Here is a 25,079-nt window from a genome sequence, read left to right as displayed (position 1 = left end):
GTGGTTTTCATTAGTGCTTATTTCATCTGTCAGATTTCTGTGGAGTTTTGGGTTCTTTCCATTGTTTATCATGGGCTGGAGCTGGTTGTCTCTTCTACTTTACTATCATCCAGAGAGATGAGTGGAATCCCCGAAATAGCTAAACTCTGACTCAGAACTTTATGAACCTTCTCTTCTTGACCTCTCCTAGCTCCCTTCATCACTTGCCAGTTTACAAACGCCTTAGGTTCTGTGATCCACTCACAGAAAAAATATCCTTACTACTTTGCAAAGTAAGATATATATATATATATATATATATATATATATATATAAAATTATTGGGGCATTAATCATTTACAGTAAATACAGTTATTAATAACTATGTAAAATTTCTTAGTTTTCTGCAAAACATTCTCACCCCCAGCCTAGGTCCACAGTTCTGTGGTACTCCTTTCAGTGAGTCTTGCAAGGCAAGTCTGGTAATGGTAAACTCCTGTAGTTTTTGTATATCTGGTACTGGCTCAATTGCTCTTTCATATTTGAATAATAATCTTGCAGGATAAAATACTTGGCTGGTAGTTGTTCTCTCTCTCTCTCTTTCTCTCTTTCTCTCTTTCTCTCTCTCTACCTCCAGGGTTATCACTGGGGCTCAGTGCCTGCTCTACAAATCCACTGCTCTATGGCCATTCTTTTGATTTTTTTTTTTTTTTTGGACAGAGAGAAATTGAGAAGCGAGGGGAGGGGAAGATAGAAAAGGAGAGAGGGAAGATAGACACCTGAAGATTGGCTTGAGCACTTGTGAAGTGACCCCCACCCCTGCAGGTGGGGAGCTGGGGGCTTGAACTGGTATCCTTACATGGGTCCTTACGCTTGGTACTATGCGCTTAGCCCTGTGCATCACTGCCTGGCATCCTGTTTTTGTCTCTTAAAATCTTGAATATACCACTTTACTTTCTCCTGGCCTTCATGGTTCCTGCAGGAAAGTCTGATTTGAGTCTGACTAGGCTGCCTTTATAAGTCATTTTCTTGTTTTCCTTGGCAAATTGTAGTTTTTTCTTTGTCTTTGACTTTTGGTAGTTCACAATGATGTCCTGGTGTAGGTCTTTTTGGGTTTAGGAATTTGGAATTCTCTCATCTTCCTGAAGATTTTTGTCCTGACTATATCTAGATTTGGAATTTTTTCTGCTATTATTTCTTTGAATATGTTTTCTGTTCTTTCTTTCCTATTTTGAGACTCCTATATATTTTTTAAATTATTATCTCCAGGGCTCAGTGCCTATGCTATGAATCCACTGCTCCTGTGGCCATTTTTTCCATTGTTGTTGTCATTGTTGATGCTGTTGTTGTTATTATTGTTGTAGTATAGGACAGAGAGAAATTGAGAGAAGAGGAGAAGATAGAGAGGGACTGAGAAAGACACCTGCAGACCTGCTTCACTGCTTGTGAAACACCCCCATATGGGGGTTCAAACCAAGATTCTTGCTCTGCTGCCTGTGCTTTGCACTGCGTGTGCAGCACCGCCCAACTTCAACTTTCCTACTCTTTACCTGTCTGGGACTATGGACCCGGAATATTATGGGGTGCAGAAGGTGGAAGGTCTGGCTTCTGTAATTGCTTCTCCACTGGACTTGGGCATTAGCAGTCCTGTCCATACTCCCAGCCTGTTTCTGTCTTTCCCTAGTGGGGCGGGGCTCTGGAGAGGTGGAGTTCCAGTACATATTGATGAGGTCGTCTGCCCAGGGAATTCAGGTTGGTGTCATAGTAGCATCTACAGCTTGGTGGCTGAAAGGCATTATGCTATAAAGCAGAAAGATTGTCTAGTAATCAGGAACATAAAGGTAAGAATATAGAAGATGAGATTTGGGTTCTTTATTTTGGGAAATGTTAGAAAATCTATTTTAGGTAAATTCCAAGGGTCTCATGTTTTTATTAATTCTTGCTTGAGCCTGACAGCTAACATGCAGGTGGGCTAAAGGCATTGTCTGGGGAGATGGTGACTTCAGTTATTTTTGATTGATCTTGATAGATAACATGGAGAGGGACTGAAAATATTGTTGGAATAATGGTGTCTGATTTGAGAATAGGACTAGAAATCTGGATTAGGGCAGAGAATAGCTCCTAAACTTGAAGAAAATAAATAAATTCAGTTGTTTACCCCATGGATCTGACCCAGGTCCCATATATATTCATATTTAGCCCAGGGACTAAAAGTAAACCCTGAGGGCCTGTCAGTCTGAGCTCATAGTCCATGGTCACAGCTGGGAACATTCTCAGCTGCACTCATTTTAGGACCAGTCTTCCTCTAGTGGCAGAGTAGGATGTCCCAGCCTCCCTTCAGAAAGTGCTACCGTCCCTACCGTTGCTACTTTATACCAGCACTCACTGAATTCTTTCTTTGATAGCTCTCTTGATTTTTACATCATTAAGCTTCTGGCCTGGCTCTTAGTTATGCAAAATCCGCATCTTCCTAGTTTTACCCATCTGTTTAGGATTCTGTTGTTGTCCACAAGTGGTCCTTCATTCTGCTTTGTATGTGAGCTTTGGATGGAGGGGAGGTGCTTTGAAGATATGACATAGTATTATGGCACCTGATGTCCTTTAAACAGAGTCCTATTGAGGGGGATTGGGGGAGACCCCAACCCATTTTTTCTTCCCAGCATGAGTCCTGATAGTAAGATCTCTGCTGTGAGGTCAGAGCCACTTTTCTTGCCTGCAGGGCAGTCTAACCTTGATTACTAGAGTCACAGTGTCAGCTGGAACACCTTAGAATTTGATAGATCCGTGATACCACTGTGGTACAGGTTTTAGTTCTCTGGTACTTCCGAATGATTTCTTGAAAGTTTTCTCAGGAGTTCATGGATTTTAAATCCACAATTTTTTTAAAGCCACAAATAAATCAGGTTTCTGATTTATTCTTTCCCTCCCTCTCCTCCTGCCCTGCTATCTGTGTGCAGTCAGCAGTTTCCAGGTAGTAATATTTTTTTTATTTTAAAAATGATTAAAATACTTTTAATGACTTATTATTGAATAGAGACAGAAAGACACTGAGAAGGAAGGGGAAAGAGGGAAAGAGGCATTGAGACACCTGCAGCCCTGCCTCACCACTTGTGAAGCTTTCTCTCCTGCATGTGGGGACCAGGACTTTGAACCTGGGTCCTTATATACTGTAAAGTGTGCACTTAATCAGATGTGCCACTGCTTAGTCCCTATGATGTTTCTTTATTAGAAAGATATTCTCTGAGGACATTTGTTTTCTGGGGATAGGACAGATTTCTGTGACTAGGTCACCATAGTTCCACCTCTTACCTTTTTTTCTTTCAGTGGGAGAGAGAAGGAAAACCAGAGCATCATTCTGGCACATGTGCTATCAGGGATCAAACTCAGGACCTTGTGCTTAAGAGACCAGTGCTTTATCTACTGATCCACCTTTCAGAATATTATCTAATTTTTAATATGGTCTTCTGTCCTACTTTTTAAATGAATCTACATTTATCTACTGATCCACCTTTCAGAATATTATCTAATTTTTAATATGGTCTTCTGTCCTACTTTTTAAATGAATCTACATTTATCTACTGATCCACCTTTCAGAATATTATCTAATTTTTAATATGGTCTTCTGTCCTACTTTTTAAATGAATCTACATTTATCTACTGATCCACCTTTCAGAATATTATCTAATTTTTAATATGGTCTTCTGTCCTACTTTTTAAATGAATCTACATTTATTCATGGGGAAAATGATAAAGGAAATCCCTTTGTGTAGGGGGGTGGTGTGAGGGTGTAATGATAATATATAATGGCAAATATAGCAGGTTGGAGAAAATTAGGCATTTGAGGGGTCCCCAGTGCATGCTGTAACTTCAGAATTGATATTAATACTTTTGGTTAAAAAAAATGCTGTCTGTTACTGAATTCTTTAACCTGGGATGTGCAGGCAGTCTCTATCCAAGCTTTTTAACCTCCATATGCCTGTCTTATTTGTTTTCCTGTCTTCCTTTCTTCCTCCTAATATTTTATTTATTTGTTTTTTGGATAGATAAAAAAGAGAAATCGAAAAGAAAGGGTGGAGATAAAGAGGGAGAGAGTAAAGGAGATACCTGCAGCATTGCTTTACCAGTTGTAAAACTGCTTCCCTGCACGTTTGTACTGGGGGCTTGAACCTGGGTCCTTCTACACTTATTTGTACACTCTACTGTGTGTGCCATTGCCTACCCCTTCCAGATACCTTTCTAACCTCCATCTGCTCAACATAAATAGTAAATATCACAAATGGAGACTGACTTTCTGCTTCCAACATCCATCTCTACTAAGTTTCATTATCTGATTCTAGTTTTGTCAACTGAAAATTTCTGCTGGAACTACTGTTTGCATTTTCTATTACTTTAAATGACACTTAGTGTCCTTTAAAAGATGTTTTGGGATTAGGATCCTTCCTAGACCCACACATAAGGGAATACACTGAGAATCTGGATTAACAAAACACTTGACTACAGCCATCTCAGCTTCATGCTAGAGCTCAGTGTTTATCTAAAAACGACTAGTATTAAGGTGTGAAAATCAGTCCCTATATGCAACTACATTATTTCTTGATATTTACATTACTCTGAGACCCTAGGTTAGTGTTCTTCTTGTTTTAACTTTAGATCAGAACAGAAGAGAGACTAAACCAGAAATTATTTATCAATATGGGCTTTGTGCCTAATATCTACTTTATAATATCTCAAATGAATAATATCTTGATTCTAAAAATATGCGGCTTATGGTTATCTTGATTTACTGACTATAACAGGATTGAAATAGGTTTTTATGTGGAAACCTGTAGACTAGAGAAGGTGAATAATTTTACAGTGGAATGAAATCATATGTCAGATATTAAGGATGGCGCTGTGTTTGGCAGAACAATTAGGTATACATTTTCTATGACCTATCAGTGGGAGTCAATTATTTCCTTATTTAGAAGCAGAGGCATTAAGCCCAAAGAAAGAGTATTGATTGATTGGATGATGGTCTATGCCTATAGTTAAAAGTTTTCAGTTGAGGGAGTCGGATGGTAGCACAGTGGGTTAAGCGCACATGTGACACAAAGCGCAAGGACCAGAGTAGGGATCCTGGTTTGAGCCCCCGGCTCCCCATCTGCAGGGGAGTTGCTTCACAGGCAGTGAAGCAGGTCTGCAGGTCTCTATATTTTCTCTCTCCTCCTCTGTGTCTTCTCCTCCTCTCTCCATTTCTCTCTGTCCTATCCAACAACGACAACATCAATAACAATAATAACTACAACAACAATAAAACAAGGGCAACAAAAGGGAAATAAATACATATTAAAAATTTTTTTAAATAAAGTTTTCAGTTGAAAGTAGTCTTGATTGAATTGTAGTGATAGCTTAGTTAATTATTAAGCCTTTTACTTCTTTTTTTTCCTTTTTAAAAAATTATTTATTTATTAAAACACAGACTGAGTCTTTTTAATATATAGGATGTGTATTTGATGTGCAGACTCTCTCAAAAAGCCTAGACCAAGTAGATCAGAAGCAACCAATAGCACAGCTATATACAAGATACTGGGTACTGTACAGCAAACCCTAACAGAAAGATTTTTCAAAGTTAACCCAATTACCAAATAATGCGATGATAACATTAATTTTCCATTGTCTTTTTGAACCCTAAGACAGCAGGAACCTCACATCTCCACTATAGAGCCTATATTTCTCCCAGTCCTTGAGCCTTTGGATAGGGCTCACTTTCCCATATGCCTCTCCCAATCCATATCAAATAATATTGCATCTGCCAATCGCAACCTAATCAACATAACGATTGCCACCTCAACATGCTTCAGCTCAGACTGTGTCCGGAGACTTCACATGTGGAATGACAACCCTTCAGCTTCATTACTTGGGTGAGACCTTTCCTTACATAGTATTCTCTAATTACATCCTAGGTGGTTCACTTTCTAACAAAGACTCAGAACCTAGATATACACCAGTTTCTGTGAGAGGGAGCATATGTTCACACGTATCGATAAACTACTGCAACATATATACCTGAAAGCTGAAGTACACTAGAGTTTGCAGCGAGTACCCCCCTAACACTTCTTCTCCACTGTTCCAACCTTTGGGTCCATGATTGCTCAACAACTTGTTTGGCTTTGTATGTTAACTCTATTTTAAGTAACCAGGTTCCAGATGCCATCAGGATGCTGACCAGGCTTCCCTGGACTAAAGACCCCACCAATGTGTACTGGAGCTCCGCTTCCCCAGAGACCCACCCTACTAGGGAAAGAGAGAGGCAGACTGGGAGTATGGACCGACCAGTCAACGCCCATGTTCAGCAGGGAAGCAATTACAGAAGCCAGACCCACAGCGACCCTGGGTCCATGCTCCCAGAGGGATAGAGAATGGGAAAGCTATCAGGGGAGGGGGTGGGATATGGAGATTAGGTGGTGGGAATTGTGTGGAGTTGTACCCCTCCTACCCTATGGATTTGTTAATTTATCCTTTCTTAAATAAAAAATAAATTTAAAAAATTATTTATTTATTTAAGAAAGGAGACATTAACAAAATCAGAGGATGGAGGGGGTACAACTCCACACAATTCCCACCAGCCAATCTCCATATCCCATCCCCTCCCCAATAGCTTTCCCATTCTCTATCTCTCTGGGAACATGGACCCAAGGTTGTTGTGGGTTACAGAAAGTGGGAGGTCTGGCTTCTGTAATTGCTTCCCCGCTGAACATGGGTGTTGACTGGTCGGTCCATACTCCCAGTCTGCCTCTCTCTTTCTCTAGTAGGGTGCGTCTCTGGGGAAGCGGAGCTCCAGGACACATTGGTGGGGTCTTCAGTCCAGGGAAGCCTGGTCGGCATCCTGATGGCATCTGAAACCTGGTGGCTGGAAAGAGAGTTAACATACAAAGTCAAACAAATTGTTGAAGAATCATGGACCCAAAGGTTGGAATAGTGGAGATGAAGTTTTGGGGGGTACTCACTGAAAAGCCTTTTACTTCTGCTGAATTGTTACTCTTTATACTTCTGCCATGTGGCATATGGATCTTCCTCAAGGCCCCAATTGATGATTATGTCATTTCTCAAGCATTTTAAAGAAAGTTTCCTTAGTAAGGAAACTATGAGAAATTAAGAAAGATGGAAAGCATGGTAGATGGTTCCATCACCAATTTCTCTAGTCATGATTATATGGTGACTCAATGCCATAGAGGCACACATCACTTATGTAAAAGCTATTAAGGCCTACCATATAGCTAGTTTTGTCCCAAGGCCATAGAATAGTTTTTTTTTTAAAATATGAAACATCTACTTCCCTTAACAATCAGGGGCCCAGGAAGTAGCACAGCAGGTTAAGCATACATGGTGCAAAGCACAGCGGCCAGCTTAAGGATCCTGGTTCAAGCCCCCAGGCTCCCCACCTGCAGGGGGGTCGCTTCATGGGTGGTGAAGCAGGTCTGCATGTGTCTATCTTTCTCTTCCCCTCTGTCTTCTCCTCCTCTCTCGATTTCTCTCTTTCTTATCCAACAACAACAACAATAATAACAACAATGATAAACAACAAGGACAACAAAAGGGGAAATAATAGCCTCCAGGAGCAGTGGATTTTTAGTGCAGGCACAGATCCCCAGTGATAACCCTGGAGGCAAAAAAAAAAATCAGTGGGTTTATATTAGGTAAATATAAACATGGTTGACATAGGCCCAGAATCTATGATAAGAGAGTGGCACAGACAGGCTGTCATTCTTCCTAATCTAGAACTGAGAAGAGATTGGGAATAGAATCTTACTATTTATGAAAGTTGTATTGATAGTTCTGAGAACAGGTGTCGCAAAGTGCAAGGACCAGCCTAAGGATCCTGGTTCGAGCACCCAGCTCCCTACCTGCAGATGAGTCACTTCACAGGAAGTGAAGGAGGTCTGCAGATGTCTATCTTTCTGCCCCCCACCTGTCTTCCCCTCCTCTCTCCATTTCTCTCTGTCCTATCCAACAACAATGACATCAACAACAACAATAACTATAATAAAACAAGGGCAATGAAAGGGAATAAATAAATACATAAATATTTTTTAAAATAAAGGGCACTTAAAGTGTGTTCTGTAAATGAGAAAATTTAATGCTTACTTTTGAAAAATATTTCTTGCTTCCTTTCGGCTGGAGCAGACATCTTCCAGTAAATCACCAAAATGACTAACACAAAGGGAAAGAGGAGAGGAACCTGCTATATGTTCTCTAGGCCTTTTAGAAAACATGGAGTTGTTCCTTTGGCCACATATATGCAGATCTATAAGAAAGGTGATATTCCAGATATAAAGGGAATGGGCACTGTTCAAAAAGGAATGCCCCACAAATGTTACCATGGCAAAACTGGAAGAGTCTACTGGAATTGTTATCCAGCACGCTGTTGTTATTGTTGTAAACAAACAAATAAAAGGGCAAGATTCTTGCCAAGAGAATTAATGTTTGTATTGAGCATATTAAGCACTCTAAGAGCAGAGACAGCTGCTTGAAACATGTGAAGAAAAATGGTTAGAAAAAAAAGGAAGCCAAAGAGAATGGGACTTGGGTTCAACTGAAGCGCCAGCCTGCTCCACCCAGAGAAGCACACTTTGTGAGAACCAATGGAAAGGGACCAGAGCTGCTTGAACCCATTCCCTGTGAATTCATGGCATGATCAATATAAAAATTTAATAAAATATCAGAACTATAAAAAAAGAAATATATTTCTCTGGATTGTTTCAAAAAGGTGATGGTAGATTAACAAATGTCTTTTGAGTGCTTACTGCATATAGTGCAGTAGACTGGTGTTTGCCATAAGGAAGCAAGGGAATAGAGGACATTCTATTTTTAAGAACTTTACTAGTTATTTGAAACAAGGCATGCATCTTATAACAATTATAGAGTAATTTGGTAATACATTTTAAAATATGCTTTGAATTCTAATTGGCAGAGAGCAGAATAGAGAAGGGGATATTAAGTTTGAGATTTGAAAAGCTGATAAAGCACTTCCCAATACATTTTCTATTTTATTTAAAAGCCTTAAAATCTTATACAAGTTACCACCATAGGACAGGTCATGAACTAACTCTCAGATTAGGGCCATAGGGAGCATAAAAGTAAGAGAAGAGGTGAGGGAACTCTCCCTGTAAAAGCCCAATGTGAAGCAGGTACTTTAAAAGTCATTAATGTGATGATTCCTCATAATAATGTGCTTTCTCTATTATGAATAAGGAGATTGATTTTTCAAGAAGCAAGGTAATTTTTTCATTGCTAATATAAGGACTGGATCAAGTTGGACGTGTCCCTAGGTCTACCTGGATTAAAAAAAATCTTTGTGAGTGGTGACAAGTGACATGAAGAGATGTAAGCATAAGGAATCGGATGCCCCTCCAATCGTCACATAAACTCAGTGATAAAATAATAATTAGCTGAGATTGCTATTCACTCCAACTGTATGGGAAGTAACAGAAATGTAGATAGAAACTTCTCAGGCAGGGGATTCCAAGCTGAGGAGACAAGCTGTCTGTGTTGCTTATTCCCCCGTAGTGCTAAGCAAATTGAAAGCTATATAAAGCAAATGTGTAATGCCGTTGGCAGTATTCTGAAAATAGCTACCAAGAATGCATACTACAGGGAGGAATGAACAACCAAATCTGGACAAAATCCATTTTGAGTGAAAAGCTTTTTAGTGGATGAATTCACCAGTAAGTTTCTTCTTTACAATTATGTATCAATGTTCACTATTTTATTTGTAACCTTTTCTGCTTATCTGTTGAGAGATGGTAGAAATTTATATTTATGAACTGTGTCTCACCTAGGAAGACATCTACTTTGCCATATGTATAGTCCAGATTCCAGCCTGGCCCCCACTGCACCACAGGGAACTTTGGTGCAGTAGTTTTTTTTTACCCTCTTTCTTTCTATCTTCCTATCTGTGTTTCTGTTTTTCTCTTTTTAGCCAAAAAAGTCAGCCAAAACTGTGATACCTATATAAATAAATAGTGAGAAACTAATAACTATGCACATTTCCCCTTTGTGATAACCATTTATTGTATTTAATGTACAATTAGTATCTCTCTTAATTAAAATTTGAGAACTTGGCTTTTCCTGTTCTAATTAGGAATTGCATATGAACTGCAGTTTTTCTACTCTAGTATGTAAATGTGGGGATCAAACATTAAGTGCTTACTAGGTGCCTTTCACAGCTTTTCTCACACTGTGAGTCACTAAGTCTTCCCTAAGTAGTCTCACAGACTTGTCAGATCAAGAGACCAACTCCTTCAGGCCATATTCTTCCACCCAGACTTTCCTCCTCCAGATTTCTGAAGATATCTTTGGAAGTTATTTCTGCTTGTAGGTTATGGACTCCTGTGAATGGGATGGTGATGCAGAGTTACTGTGAAGGTTGTGGAGATACACATGCACCTCAAACTGCCATACTTACACACTTTTTAAACAAGCATATAGAAGTAGTTAATATATTATTATGCGTGTATGGTGTATATGTGTGTATACACATATATGTGTGTGTGTGTGTATATAAATATTTGCAGTATATGCATTACAATGATGTTTTAAATTTTTACCATACTCAAAGTAGGCATTGGTTGTAGTCTTAGTTGTAATTGTCTCCTCCTCCCCCTCCTACTTTTTCTGAATCAGAAATAGTAGAATCAAAAATTTTAATGTTGAATATTGTGAAATGTTTTGAGGTTACAAAAGGAAACTTCATAGCAAAAAAAAAAAGATTACATTATATTCTTCCTGTGTGTGCACGCATGTACTTGTCTGTATGCCAACAATGCCTTACACGTGATTCCACTGCTCCCAGATCAGCTTTTTGTTTTATTATTTTTACTTCAGATACATAGACAGAGTAGATGAACTATAACATATTCCACTGCTCTCAGGTTAACTTTTTGTTTAATTATTTTACTTCAGAAAGAGAGGGAGAGGGAGATGAGGTGTAACACCAGAGATTTCTCTGGTGCCATTACAATCCCATGTTGTACTGGGACTCTGACTCCAAGAAACCACATGGCAAGGGAGACACTTTACTAGGATGAGTTATCTTTTGGCCCCTTTACCTCGATTTAAAAATGCTTGAAGTGGGAATGATTGTTTCTTTGTTGATGAATTTTATGGGTTCTTTATATATTTTAGTTATTAGTCTTTTGTCCAATATATGGCATATAATATTTTTCCCGTTCACCATTATATCTTTCTTGGGTGATGGGTTCCTTTGGCTGTGCAGAAGTTTTTCAGTTTGATACAATCTCACTGATTTATTTTTGGTTTTGTTTTTCTTGTCATTAGTCTTGATTCTTCAGAGGTGTTTTTAAGCAAGCATTGTGGTTTATTCTCTCAGTATTTTTTTTTATTCCCTTGTATTTGGTGATTTCTGGCCTAATGCCCATTTGGAGTTGACTTTTATGTGTGATGATATGCAGCAGTCCTATTTCATTCTTCTGTATGTCCCAATCCAATTATCCCAGCACCAGTTGTTGAAAAGACTCCCCTTTGTCCATGTGTTGTTTTTAGTCCTGTTGTAAAAATCTAGTTGTCTATAGGTGTGAGTGCTTAATTCTGGTCTTTGAATTGTAGTCCACTGGTCTATATATCTATTTTTGATCCAAATACCATACTGTTTTGATTATTATAGTCCATAGCTAAGCCTATCTATCCTGAGGTCAGTAAATGTAATACCTCCACTCTTGTTCATTTTGCTAAAGAAGAGATTCAGATGGCCAACATACATGTGGGAAAAAATGCTTAATGTCATTGATTATTAGAGAAATCCAAATAAAATCAACTTTACACTGGTAACAATGTCACACATTATAAAGATAAGAACAATAAGTGTTGGCAAGAATGTGAGCAAAGAGGAACACTTCTGCACTGTTGATGGGGATATAAATGGCTTCAGTCCTTGTGAACAATAGTCTGATGGTTCCTTAGAACACTAAAAGACTGTATTATTATGTGGAAAACTGAGAAATGTTATGCATGCACAAACTATTGTATTTACTATTGACTATAAGTAGATCTACCCTCTGACTCAGCAGTTCCTTTTCTAGAGACCTATCCAAAGAATACAAAAACACCTGTCCAAAGAGATTTGTGTAATCTATGCTGTAGGAGCAGTTTGTAATAGTTCAAACTTGTTCAACAATAGTTAAGAAAGTTATGGTATAGGAGATTTACCCAAAGGAAAGAAAAACACATATCAGAAGAGATCTATGTACATCTATGCTCATAGCAGCACAAAATAACCCAGATGTCTAACATCAGATGAGTGTCTAAAAAATGTGTAGCATTAAGTATACACAATGGGCTAATAATAAGATATTACAATTGATGTTGTTTCCTTTCCATCCTCCTGGATGAAACTTGAGAATATCATGCTAAGTGAGATAAGCCAAAAGGAGAAGAATGAATACCAAATGTTCTCACTTTTTAGTAGGACTTTATAAGTTACAAATGGGGAGGGAGAACACAAAGTGAACTGGACGAGGTGTATTGCACCAAAGCAAAGGACTCTGGGAAGGGAGATGAGAAGAAAACTTTGGGGGCTTAATACATAATGAAATTGTATGCATGTGTCAATAAAGCACTGTAAAGCATTAACATAAAAGGAAGAAAAATCAAAGTTGTGATACATATATATGTATATATATGTGTATACATAGAACAGAATACTACTCATTTGTAATAAATGAAAAAAAATTTTTTTTCGTAGCTTGGATGGAAATAAGTTGGGTGGAACTTGTGAGATAAACCAGAAGGAGAGAGATGAACCCATGACACTCTCACAAGTGTAAAGTGGTATCTCACTTGCAGGTGGTACTTAAGAAGTAAAATGAAAAAAGAGAGTCACAGGGTGCAACTTGGATAGGGTGTTATGTATTGAATTAAATAAAAGATATTATGAGGAAATAACACATAGTACTTACATATCAACAAATATTCTATAAATTCTCACTTTCCTGGTAAGATGATCTGGAAAAACTTTACTTGAAGAACTTTATTCTCCACCTGAAATTTGAAAATATCAAATGTATCTTCCTTCACCTTCCAAAGCAGAAAAAAAAATCAAAGTCTGAAAAAGTAGCTTTTCCTTAATATTTAAATGTTAGTTTTATGTATTAGCTTGAAATATTTGTTGGCATTCTTTTTTAAAACATTTATTTTTTATTGAAGAAAGGATAAATTAACAAAACCCTATGGTAGGAGGGGTACAATTCCACACAATTCCCACCACCCAATCTCCATATCCCATCCCCTCCCCTGATAGCTTTCCCATTCTCTATCCCTCTGGGAGCATGGACCCAGGGTCGCTGTGGGTTGCAGAAGGTGGAAGGTCTGGCTTCTGTAATTGCTTCCCCGCTGAACATGGACATTGACCGGTCGATCCACACTCCCAGTCTGCCTCTCTCTTTCCCTAGTAGGGTGGGTCTCTGGGGAAGTGGAGCTCCAGGACACATTGGTGGGGTCTTCAGTCCAGGGAAGTCTGGCCAGCATCCTGATGGCATCTGGAACCTGGTTACTGAAAAGAGAGTTAACATACAAAGCCAAACAAATTGTTGAGCAATCATGGACCCAAAGCTTGGAATAGTGGAGAGGAAGTGTTAGGGGGGTACTCACTGCAAACTCTAGTGTACTTCTGCTTTCAGGTATATATTTTGCAGTAGTTTACGGATACGTGTGAACATATGCTCTCTCTCACAGAACCTGGTGTATATAGGTTTTGGGACTTTGTTAGAAAGAGATCCACCTGGGATGGAATTAGAGAATGCTATGAAAGGAAAGGTCTCACCTGAGTAATGAAGCTGAATTCCACATGTGAAGTCTCAGACACAGTCTGAGCTGAAGCATGTTGAGGTGGCAATCATTGCGTTGATTAGGTTGTGATCGGCTGATGCAATATTATTTGATTTGGATTGGGAGAGGCATACAGGAAAGTGGGCCCTATCCTAAGGTTTCAGGACTGGGAGAAATATAGACTCTATAGTGGAGATGTGAGGTTCCTGCTGTCTTATGGTTCCAAAAGACAATGGATAGTTAATGTTATCATCACATTATTTGTTAATTGGGTTAACTTTGAAAAGTCCTTTTGTTAGGGTTTGCTGTATAGTACCCATTATCTTGTAAATAGCTGTGCCACTGGTTGCCTCTGATCTACTTGGTCTAGGCTTTTGAGAGAGTCCACATATCAAATACACAGCCTATATATTAAGAAGACTCAGTCTGTGTTTTAAAAACTTCGAGACATAAAATTAAGTTTCCCCCTCTCATATTAATTAACTAGTGATTTATATGACTACACTTTACTAGGAGTGTACATAAACACCATTCCCACCACCAAAAGACTGTGTCCCATCCCACCCACCCACCCCCACCCCCCACCGGCCCAGGAAGCTGCATGTCTACCCCTCACCACAGGGTTTTTACTTTGGTGCCCTACTTTCAATTTAGTCAGATCCTGCTTTTAGTTTCCCTTTCAGATCTTCTTTCTCAGCATTCTTATATTGACCCTGATGTAAGTAGAAATATCATTACTTACTACTCTTGGCACTAGGGTTTTTAAATTTATTATTATTATTATTATTATTATTATTATTATTATTATTATTATTATTATTATTTTACCAGAGCACTGCGCTGCTCTGGCTTATAATGGTGCAGGGGACTGAACCTGGGACATTGGAGCCTCAGGCATGTAAGTGTGTTTGCATAACCATTATGCTATCTACCCCTGCCCAGCAGTTATTTTTAAAGAGAACTGCTTTACTACATTATGAAAGTCCTCTTCTGTTTTATTCCCATTCAGTTTTAACTTGTTAAAAATAATAAGTTAAGCTTCACAGATTTTTTTTCTGTTGCAAGATCATCAGTGAGGCTTTACACCTGTACAGTTCTACCTCTCCTGAATCTTCCCCACACCTTTTTAATTTCATCTAGAGATGAAAGTAAGAGAGACAGAAATGCCATGTTACCACTCTACTGCTTGTGAAGCTTTCACTGTTTGATGCTGTTTCCCTGTTTTGCCTGTTTGATTCCCATGCTGTGTCTAGGACTCAACCCTGGGTCCTAGCACATGGGAAGGTATGCACTCTACTGATGAGCTACCACCCACCCACAGATTCGTTTTTATATCTGTATTGGTATATATGCATTTATCTACTCAATACATGATCTAATGGTTTAGGAGATTAAATTTTAGCAAACCATTCCTGCTTATGAGTCTTTTAAAGTGCAGGTTTTGATTTGTAACTTTTATTTAAGAAATCACAAATATCTCATCACCATAGATAATTTTTCTTTTTATTATTTGTTGTCCTCATTAAATTTTACTTGGCTTCATTCAAGGTTCACAAAATTCATTTGGAAGAATTTTTATATTTTGTTGTAAAATGGAAATATTGACAAGATCATAGGATATGAAGGGTACAGTTCCACACAGTTCCCACCACCAGACCTTTGTATCCCATCTCCTCCCTTGAAAGATTTCCTATTATTTATTCCTATGGCAGTATGGACTCAGGGCCATTATGGGGTGCAGATGGTGGAATTTCTGGCTTCTCTAAGTGCTTCTCTGCTGAACATGGGCATTGGAAGGTCGATCCATACTTCCAAACCTGTCTCTCTCTTTCGCTAGTGGAGCAGGGCTCTGTAGAGGTGGGGCTCCAGGATACATTGGTCAAGTCCTCTGCCCAGGGAAGACAGGTTGGCATATGGTAGCATCTGGAACATGGTGGCAAAGTAATGAAACTGAAGGGTTGATGTTCCACTCCTGACGTCTCTGGACACAGTCCGAAGTTAAACATACCGAGGTGGTGCTGTTTGCATTGATTGGGTTGGCATCAGCAGATGCTGTTTCAGTTGGTATGAATTGAGGGAAGCATGAAGTAAAGCAAGCCCCACCCTTGAGATTCTAGGATTGGGGGAAATAATAGGCTTTATAGGAAATGGAGAAGGTTCCTGCTGTTTTAGGGTTTATGAAGGCAATAGACAGTTATTGTTATAACCAAATTATTTGGAAATGGGTTACATTTGAAAATTCTATTGTTAGGATTTGCTGTATCATACAAAAACCTCACCATAATTTATGTCCTTTAATGCTATTTACATATAGCTGTATCTTACAAAATAACTCCACCAGTTGCTCCTGTTCTCCCTGGTCTATTATTTTAGGAGATTTAAGATTTCAGAGAACAATTCATTATTAGAAATGTGTTAACAATTTGATCCCACTGTTAAAATTCGATATGATTATCAATTTGAAGTGTTAAGGGCTTAGATTGAAGGAACATATACTCAGAGCTGTGGTCTATGCATTAAAAAGTTTGAGACATTCAATTCATTTTCCCTTTCATATTAATTAAATAGAGATTTGTGAGATTATAAGTTAATAGGAATGTATATTAACACCATTCCCACAACCAAAGGACTGTGTGCCTCTTCTCCCCCCACCATACACACAGTGAAGCTGCACATCTACCTTCCTTCTCCGCCCGGAGATTTTTACTTTGGTGCCCTACTCCAAACTCAGTCAGATTCTGATTTGAGTTTCCCTTTCTGTTCTTTTTCCTATTGGCTTCATGCAAGCTTCACAAAATTAATTTGGAAGAATTTTTATCTTTTGTTGTATTTTTTTAAAAATTTATTAACAAGGTGGTAAAACAAAGTCATTGAATCCACCATCTTTGGATATAAATATAGACCTTGGTTCAAATCCTGGATTATTCACTTTCCAATTTATTTAACATATATAAGCTGCTGTTTAAACATATATAAATTATGAACAAGGGGGTCGAGTGGTGGCACACCTGGTTGAGCACAAATGTTACAATGCACAAGGACCCAGGTTTGAGCCCCAAGTCCGCACTTGTAGGGGGAAAGCTTTGTGAGTGATGAAGCAGTGCTGCAGGTGTCTGTCTGTCACTCTCCTACTCTATTGCCCCATATCCTCTAGATTTCTGGTTGTGTCTATCCAATAAATAAAGATAATTTTTTAAAAAGTCTTTAAAGTTATAAACATAAACACTATCATAGAGAAGTCTTATGTAATTAAGTGAGATTATATAAGGAAAATACTTATTATAGTTCCTGGTTGATTGTAAAAATTAAATAAAATAGATGCAGCCATTGTTAGATAATACAAGAATTTCACAGAACTTTTCTCTGTTTTGAAATTAGCTCCATGTAATGATAGAACCTATTTTTAAATAAAAACATCAAACAAGTCGGGAGGTAGCGCAGCAGGTTAAGTTCATGTGGCGTGAAGCTCAAGGACCAGGGTAAGGTTCCTGGTTGGAGCCCCTGGCTCCCCATCTGCAGGGGAGTCACTTCACAGATGGTGAAGCAATTCTGCAGGGGTGTTTCTCTCTCCTTCTCTGTCTTTCCCTCCTCTCTCTATTTCTCTCTGTCCTATTTAACAATGACAACATCAATAACAACAACAGTAATAACTACGACAACAATAAAAACAAGGGCAACAAAAGGGAAAATAAATATAAAAATAAAAAAGTTTGAATATTCGTCCTCAACTTCTTTAACTTTCCTGTTTTTACTTGGTTAATTTTACTCATTTTTAAGGAGAAACTTGTCTTTGATAGGTAGTAGCATAGTGTGTTGAACACATATGCCAGCATGTGTTAAAGCCTCCATTCCTTACCTATAGGGTGTGATGCTTTGCAAGTGGTGAAACAGTGCTGCAGGTATCTGTCCTCTCTCTCCATCTCCCACTCTATCTCTGCCTCTCATTCTCATATTAGGGGAAAAAAAGGCAGCTGGGAGCAATGGCTTTCACCTGAATGCACAGAACCCTAGCCATAATCCTCGTTGGGCAAAAAACAAAAAAGCAAACAAAAGAGAAAGGGGGGGTTCTCTCAAGGTTATTGAGATCTTCAAAGTAAGGTCAGTTATTATTTATGAGATCTTCATGTGTATATGTGTATATGTATATATGTACATGTACACACACACATATATAAATTCTCAGATTTATTATATAACTCCTGCTTGCAGCTATTTATAAATTTTTCTTTATTCATGGTGTTATGGGTTTATTTTAGTGATCTTAAAAAGGTATTTTATTTTAAAATTGTATAAATATATTTTAAGATTAATTTTTACTGTAGTCTTTGTTAATCATTAATTTTAAATTTTTATTTATAAGTAATTATGGGCTATAAGAAGTAAAATTGCAAGGTATATTTCCATCACCTAAGTTCTTTCATCACCCTTTCACTTCCCAAAGATAACCACCTATATATTTTTGTATTTCTACTGTTTTGAATATAAAACTTAGTGATTTATTATTTTTCTAAGTTTTTTTTTCAATACTCAAATCACTTAGCACTGAGTACAATTTTTACTTCATCTTAGTTAATTTCTGTGTAGTGTTTGCTGTGTCACTTTAAGGTATGTATAATTTTAGTTTTTATATTTTCTTTGATTTAAGGACTATTTACGAAAATAATTATAACTTCACTTTGTAAATTGTTTTTCTTTTCTTTTTTAATTATTTTTATTTATTTAATGGACAGAGATAGCCAGAAATCTAGAGGGGAGTGGGAGATAGAAAGGTAGAGAGGGGGAGTCGGGCGGTGGTGCAGTGGGTTAAGCGCATGTGGCGCGAAGCACAAGGACCTGCGGAATGATCCCGGTTCAAGCCCCCAGTTCCCCACCTGCAGGGGAGTCGCTTCACAGGCGGTGAAGCAGGTCTGCAGGTGTCTGTTTTTCTCTCCCTCTCTGTCTTCCCCTCCTCTCTCCATTTCTCTCTGTCCTATCCAACAATGAGGACATCAGTAACAACAATAATAACTATAGCAACAATAAAAAAACCAACAAGGGCAACAAAAGGGAAAATCAATATAAAAAAATTAAAAAAAAAAAAGGTAGAGAGGCAGAGAGACACCTGAAGGACTGCTTCTCCCCTCACAAAAGGTTTCCCCTACAGATGGGTGTGCGACCACTTGCCCCAATAATTGTAACTTATCAGTTTATGATTTTGCTTTGTTTAATGATACTTACTGCTATTTGTTTGATACAAGTTTTTTTTTCCACTTTTCTTACAGATGCTGTAGATTAATACCAGTTATTTTTTTAAATTGCCATCTTGGTTATCACTAGTGCTCGGTGCCTGCATGATGAACCCTTCCCCACTTTTATTTTTCTTTCTTATACTTGATAGGACAGAGAGAAATTGAGATGGAGGATGGATAAAGAGGGAGAGAGAGAAAGAGAGTACCTGCAGTACTGCTCACTTGTGAAACTTCCCTTCTATAGTTGGGGACCAGGGTTTTGAACCCAAGTACTTGTGCATGATAATGTCATCACTGCCCTTTGTCTTTTGTTTTTGACTCTTAATTTCGATTTAGTGTACATAAACATTGTTAATTTTTATGAGTGATAGAAAATAAAATATAATAATTTTTTATCATATGTTTGGTAGAATATACAAAGATGAGTATGTGTGTATATCTAGGCACAAAAATAATCATCGTCATTAATAATAACAGTCATTATTTTTATTTTTAACTATATTTATTTATTGGATATAGACAGCCAGAAATTGAGGTTAGGGGGAGATAGAGAGGGAGAGAGACAGACACCTCATCACTTGCAAAGCTTTCCCCTGCAGATGGGGACTAGGGGCTTGAACCTGGGTTCTTGTGCATTGTAACATATGCACTCAAACAGTGTACCACCACCTTGCCCAATAATGGTCGTTATTATTAAGATCCCTTTACCATATTTTTTATTAGTGATTTAATACTGACTTACAAAATTACATGTCAACAGGGGTATAATTCCAGACCATTCCCACCACCAGAGTTCTGAATCCCTGATGTGCAAGCCACCTCAGTTCCCTTAAGTTTGTAGACATGGGCCAGCCACCATCTCTACAGTTATCTATCTACATTTCTACACAATTGCCCTCTTTTTCTTCAAGGTCCAATCCTCTCTCCCCTCCCAAGCCACTCATGACCCTATTACTGCATCCAAATGTCCCTCCATTTTTTCCTCCTCTCTCTCTGGGTCCTAAGCCCTCTTCTCTTCTTCCTATCTCTTCTCCCCCACTGGGAGTATGGATCCAATTGATTTTTTTTTTTTTTGGATGAAAAAGGTAGGAGTTTGGCTTCTATAATTGCTTTTCCACTGGACATGGACATTGGCAGGTCTATCCATATCCTCAGCCTGTTTCTATCTTGTTCTAGTGAGGTAAAGCTTTGGAGAGGCAAGGTTCCAGGACACATTGATAAGGTTGTCTGCTTAGAGAAGTAAGGATGGAATCATGTCAGCATTTTTAACTTGGTGTCTGGAAGGGAGCAGGATATAAAGTGAGGCAAAATGGTTAGTGAACAGGAACCAAAAAGTAGGAACAGAGCAGATGAGATTAGGGATCTTAGGGTGGAAGAAAGCTAGGAAGTCCATTTTTAGGCATGTTTCTAAGGGTAGTATGACTATGGTAGTTTTTGCTTGAGTTTGATAGCTAGGATGTAGTTTTATTAAAATATTGTCTGAGAAAATGGTGTCAGAGTAGAGAAAAGGGCTAGAAAATTGGATTAAGACAGAGAATAGCTCCCATTCTTGAAAAAAAAAAAATCTGTGGATAGAATTAACAATTTACCTCCCTCCACCTGACCTGAGACCCATATATATTTATATTTAGCACCAGAGCCTGTTAACCTCTGACTCCTTATTAGTTTGGGATCACAGTTTATGGTCACAGCTGGAAACATTGTAACCTGGACTCATTTTAGAACTGGTCTTCCTCAAGTGGCATGGCAGGATAACCTAGCCTCCCTTTGGACACTGGGGAAGTCCCTCCCATCATTCCTTTACTCATATTTTTGATGCTTATTATTTCAAGAACAAATGTGGTCAAATATATATGTCTCTGTATTCTTATTTTAATATTTTAATTTCATTTTATTTTTGTTGCCACCAGGGTTATCGCTGGAGCTTGGTGCTGGCACGATGAATCCACTACTCGTGGTAGTCATTTCCTTTTCCTTTCTCCTTTCTATTTAATTTGATAGAACAAAGTAATTGAGGGGACAGTTAGAAAGCGATAGAGAATGGCAGACACCTGCTTCAGTTCTGGCGAAGTGTCTATCCTGTGGCTAAGAAGCTGGGACTCAAATTCAGATACTTGGGTCGAGTAATGTGTGTCCTTAGCCAAATGTGGTATTGCTCAGCTCTGTTTTTTGTTTTGCCAACATATCACTGGTACTCAGACCCTGCATAGCTCCTCAGTGGCCACATTTCTCTCTCTCTCTCTCTTTCTGTCTCTCTCTCTTTCTATCTCTCTTCCTCCCTCCCTCCAGGGTTATTGCTTGGGCTTGGTGCCAGCTCTCTGAATCCACTGCTTCTAGCGGCAACTTTTTGTTTGTTTGTTTTCATTCTATTGGATAGTACAGAGAGAAATTGAGAGGGGGAGTGGGGGATGGAGAGGAAGAAAGACAAAGAGACACCTGTAAACCTATTTCACTGCTTGTGAAATGGCCCCCCTGCAGATGGGGGGCTTTCCTTTTTTCTGTTTCTATCTTTCTCCCCTGTACCTCTCTCTTGATAGTGATGAGAAGCAAGAGAGAAACAGAAAGGAGAGACACTGGGAGCAGTGCTCAAATGCTTTTTTTTTTTGCCTCCAGGTTTATTACTGGGGCTCGGTGCCTGCACTACGAAGCCATTGCTCCTGGAGGCTATCCCCCCTTTTGTTGCCCTACTTGTTTATTGTTATTAATATTGTTGTTATTGTTGTTGGATAGGACAGAGATAAATTGAGAGAGGAGGGGAGACAAAGGAGGAGAGAAAGAGACCTGCAGCCCTGCTTCACTGCTTCTGAAGCAACCCCCATGCAGGTGGGGACCCGAGGGCTCGAAATGGAGTTCTTACGCCAGTCCTTGAGCTTTGTGCCATGTGTATTTTTAACCTACTGTGCTACCACCCCTGCTCAGATACTTTTGAAGTTTCTTCCCTGCAAGTAGCAGTCAAGGAATTGAATTCTTGTCATCAGGTATTGTAAAGTGTGCACTGTACCAGGTCTGCAAGTCACTGATAGACCCCCTATATTTACTTTAAAATTTCTAAAAAAAATATATTTTTATTTATTGAATAGAAACTGCCAAAAATTGAGAGGGAAGTGGATGATAGATAAGGAGAGAGACACCTACCTGTAGCAATGGTTCACCACTTGCAAAGCTTTCCCCTTGCAAGTGGGGACCATGGGCTTGAATCTGGCCCTTGCACTTTGTAACTTGTGCGCTCAACCAGGTGTGCCACCGTTCAGACTCTCCTATACTTACTTCTTTTAAGTATGTATATTTCTCCCATATAGCCAATATTTTTATACCCTTTGGTCCTGAAGCCGAATGCGAATGGTTTACCATATCATATGGCATAGTTAATACTACTTTCACTAATGCAAATGCTAAAAGTCACTGACAGTGTTTTGGAGCATGTATTCTTCTGTTGATATTTAGACCAGTACTTTTGATAAATTTTCTCATTTTATACTAATAGCGGACTTTCTGTGAAGATTCTGGTGGGTTGTATCTTCATTAACAGATGCACAAGTAAAATATCTTGTTTTACATAGTGTTTCCTGTTACACTGCTTTCTTAATGTTAATAGTAATAACATTAAGTAATGACTCTTGTTTCTTTTTATTTACATTTTCTGTGTACATTTGTCTATCTTTTAATATGTAACCTTTATGTCATTTAGCTTGATGTTGGCATAGGAGACATCCCACCAAAATGTTGGGGGGGGGGTCAGACCTTTTGGAGTCACTTTATTTAATACATACTTCTACTAGGATGCATATAATTAGATTTTGTTTATGATACAGTATGATATTATTATTAGGGGGACTTGACCTACTTATATAATGTTAATGATATGTTTGGTTTACTTCTGACATTTAGTGTTTTGTACTAACATTTTTATGTTTCCTTTAGCTTTATATTCTTTTACTGTTGCCACATAGACTGTGAACTCTTTGATTAAATATATATACAAATTGGTTTGGAGGGTGATAATCTTGTTTTTATTCTACTTTTGATTGACAGTGATTCACAATGTTGGCATGATAATTAGAGTTTCTGTTGTAGCTGGGTATTCCCAAAGTCTTACACTTATGTGCCGACATAAATTATATTCATAGACATGAGTTTATCATTTTATTATGATCTCAGTTGAAATAATTTGTTCTTCTGAAAATGAACCATATTTACTATATTGTGTAGTTACTTAATGTATTAGTCTTGTCCTAATCATATAACTAATGTTAAACAGTAGGTACTGCATATCAGTTACATAGACTGTGTATTGAATTGTGTGAAACTGGAAGAAAAATGAAGAGAAATGAAAAATAATAACTTGGGGGGGCAAGTCGTGGCACACCTGTTTGAGCTCACACACTACAGTGTGCAAGTACTCAGATTCTAAGACCCCACCTGCAGTGGGGAAAACTTCACGAGTGGTGAAGCAGGGCTGCAGGTGTCTGTCTCTCTTCCTCTCTATCTACCCTCTCAGTTTCTCTCTGTTTATATCCCATAATGAAAAATATTAATATCTTGTACCTATTTTTATAGTACATAAGGGGAAGAACTAAGTGCATATCCATAAAAAAGTTAGATAATTCAAAACCTAAGTGATGCCACTGGTGCAGTATATAAATAGATGTCAAGTGAGAAATATATGCAAAAACAGCCTATAAATTCAGAGATCAGAAATATTAGTTAAAGCTGAAATGTTCAGAGAAATATTTTTAGAAGGAGAAAGAAATCACCCTGAGGTATGTGACTGTTATGGGCAAAGAAAGATGTGGAAGGGGTTATGCATGTTTCATACTCACCCAGGCAAAATGATCATGGTTACAGCAGAGGTTTCATGGATTTGGAAATGTTTATTAGGGTAAATGATTCATTCCGCCATCATATGTCAAGCACATAGATTCCGGAGAGCACACAGAGGACACTTAGCTAAAGTCTTGCGAGGGAATGCATCTTTATGAAAGTAATGCCTGTGTTGAATGGTCAGAGGCAAGGAGACATTCTGTTGGTAAAGATGAAGAAGTTGGAAAGAGTCATTGTCTGGTATAGAAGGCGATGACTGAAAGACTGTTAACAGAAAGAATGGCTCTTCAATAAATACGATTTGTCACTATGTTTTGCATATAGAATATGAGTAGGAAAAAAAGGTATAGAAATTAAACACAGAAAAAGACTGGGCTAGGATCTGAGGATACTGAGTACTATATAAAGGTTTTTGGATGCTATTTATTTAGTTATTTACTTTTATTTTTTTATTTATAAAAAGGAAACTGACAAAGCCATAAAATAAGAGGGGTACAATTCCACAGAATTTCCACCATTAGACCTCCGTATCCCATCCCCTCCCATGATAGCTTTCCTATTCTTTAACCCTCTGGGAGTATGGACCCAAGATCATTGTGAGATGCAGAAGGGAAGATCTGGCTTCTGTAATTGCTTCCCTGCTGAACATGGGCGTTGACAGGTTGATCCATACTCTCAGCCTGCCTCTCTCTTTCTCTAGTGGGGTGGGTCTCTGGGGAAGTGGTGCTCCAGGACATATTGGTGGGGTTTGCCTTTGTATGTTAATTCTCTTTTCAACCATCAGGTTCCAGATGCTAACATGATGCTGACCAGACTTCCTTGGATGCTATTTATGAAGTGGGGGAGCCTCAAGATTATTTCAGCCAGGGCAGGGGAGTTGAGTGGAATGTAGACTGTGAATAGGAAGATTGGCTGGGAGATTATTAATTTGGACAAAAGATTCCAAATAATTTAAAAGCGGTAGATAATATATTCAAGAGTGAACAAAACAGGCTCATGTATGTGCCTGTTATTTAAAGCTTATCCTACCCTTCATGACATTTTTTTATTTACCAAGTTTGGGATAATGGAGACTTGAATGTTAGCATTCCTTTGAAGTTTTCATGGCTGTTTATAACATTAGCAAAATTAATAGGTTAATAAGTATGTATATATTCTCAGATTTGTTCATTAAACAGTGTATATGTATTTATTTTTGTCACCAGACTTATCAGTGGGGCTTTTTAGTTG

The 25,079-nt window shown here is 38.3% G+C and overlaps 1 protein-coding gene and 1 pseudogene across 1 annotated transcript in view; both read left to right on the top strand.

Annotated features, from left to right (window-relative positions):
* Window positions 1-25,079, top strand: part of NCKAP5 (NCK associated protein 5) — a 1,079,978-nt gene that overhangs the window by 25,588 nt on the left and 1,029,311 nt on the right.
* LOC107522455 (large ribosomal subunit protein eL21-like) lies at window positions 8,134-8,766 on the top strand (annotated as a pseudogene).

Source organism: Erinaceus europaeus, chromosome 18 (genome assembly GCF_950295315.1).
Source record: "Erinaceus europaeus chromosome 18, mEriEur2.1, whole genome shotgun sequence".
In the NCBI taxonomy this organism is placed as follows: domain Eukaryota; kingdom Metazoa; phylum Chordata; class Mammalia; order Eulipotyphla; family Erinaceidae; genus Erinaceus; species Erinaceus europaeus.
Note: the sequence above shows the minus strand (reverse complement) of the source record. Positions and strands in the feature narration are given on the sequence as shown.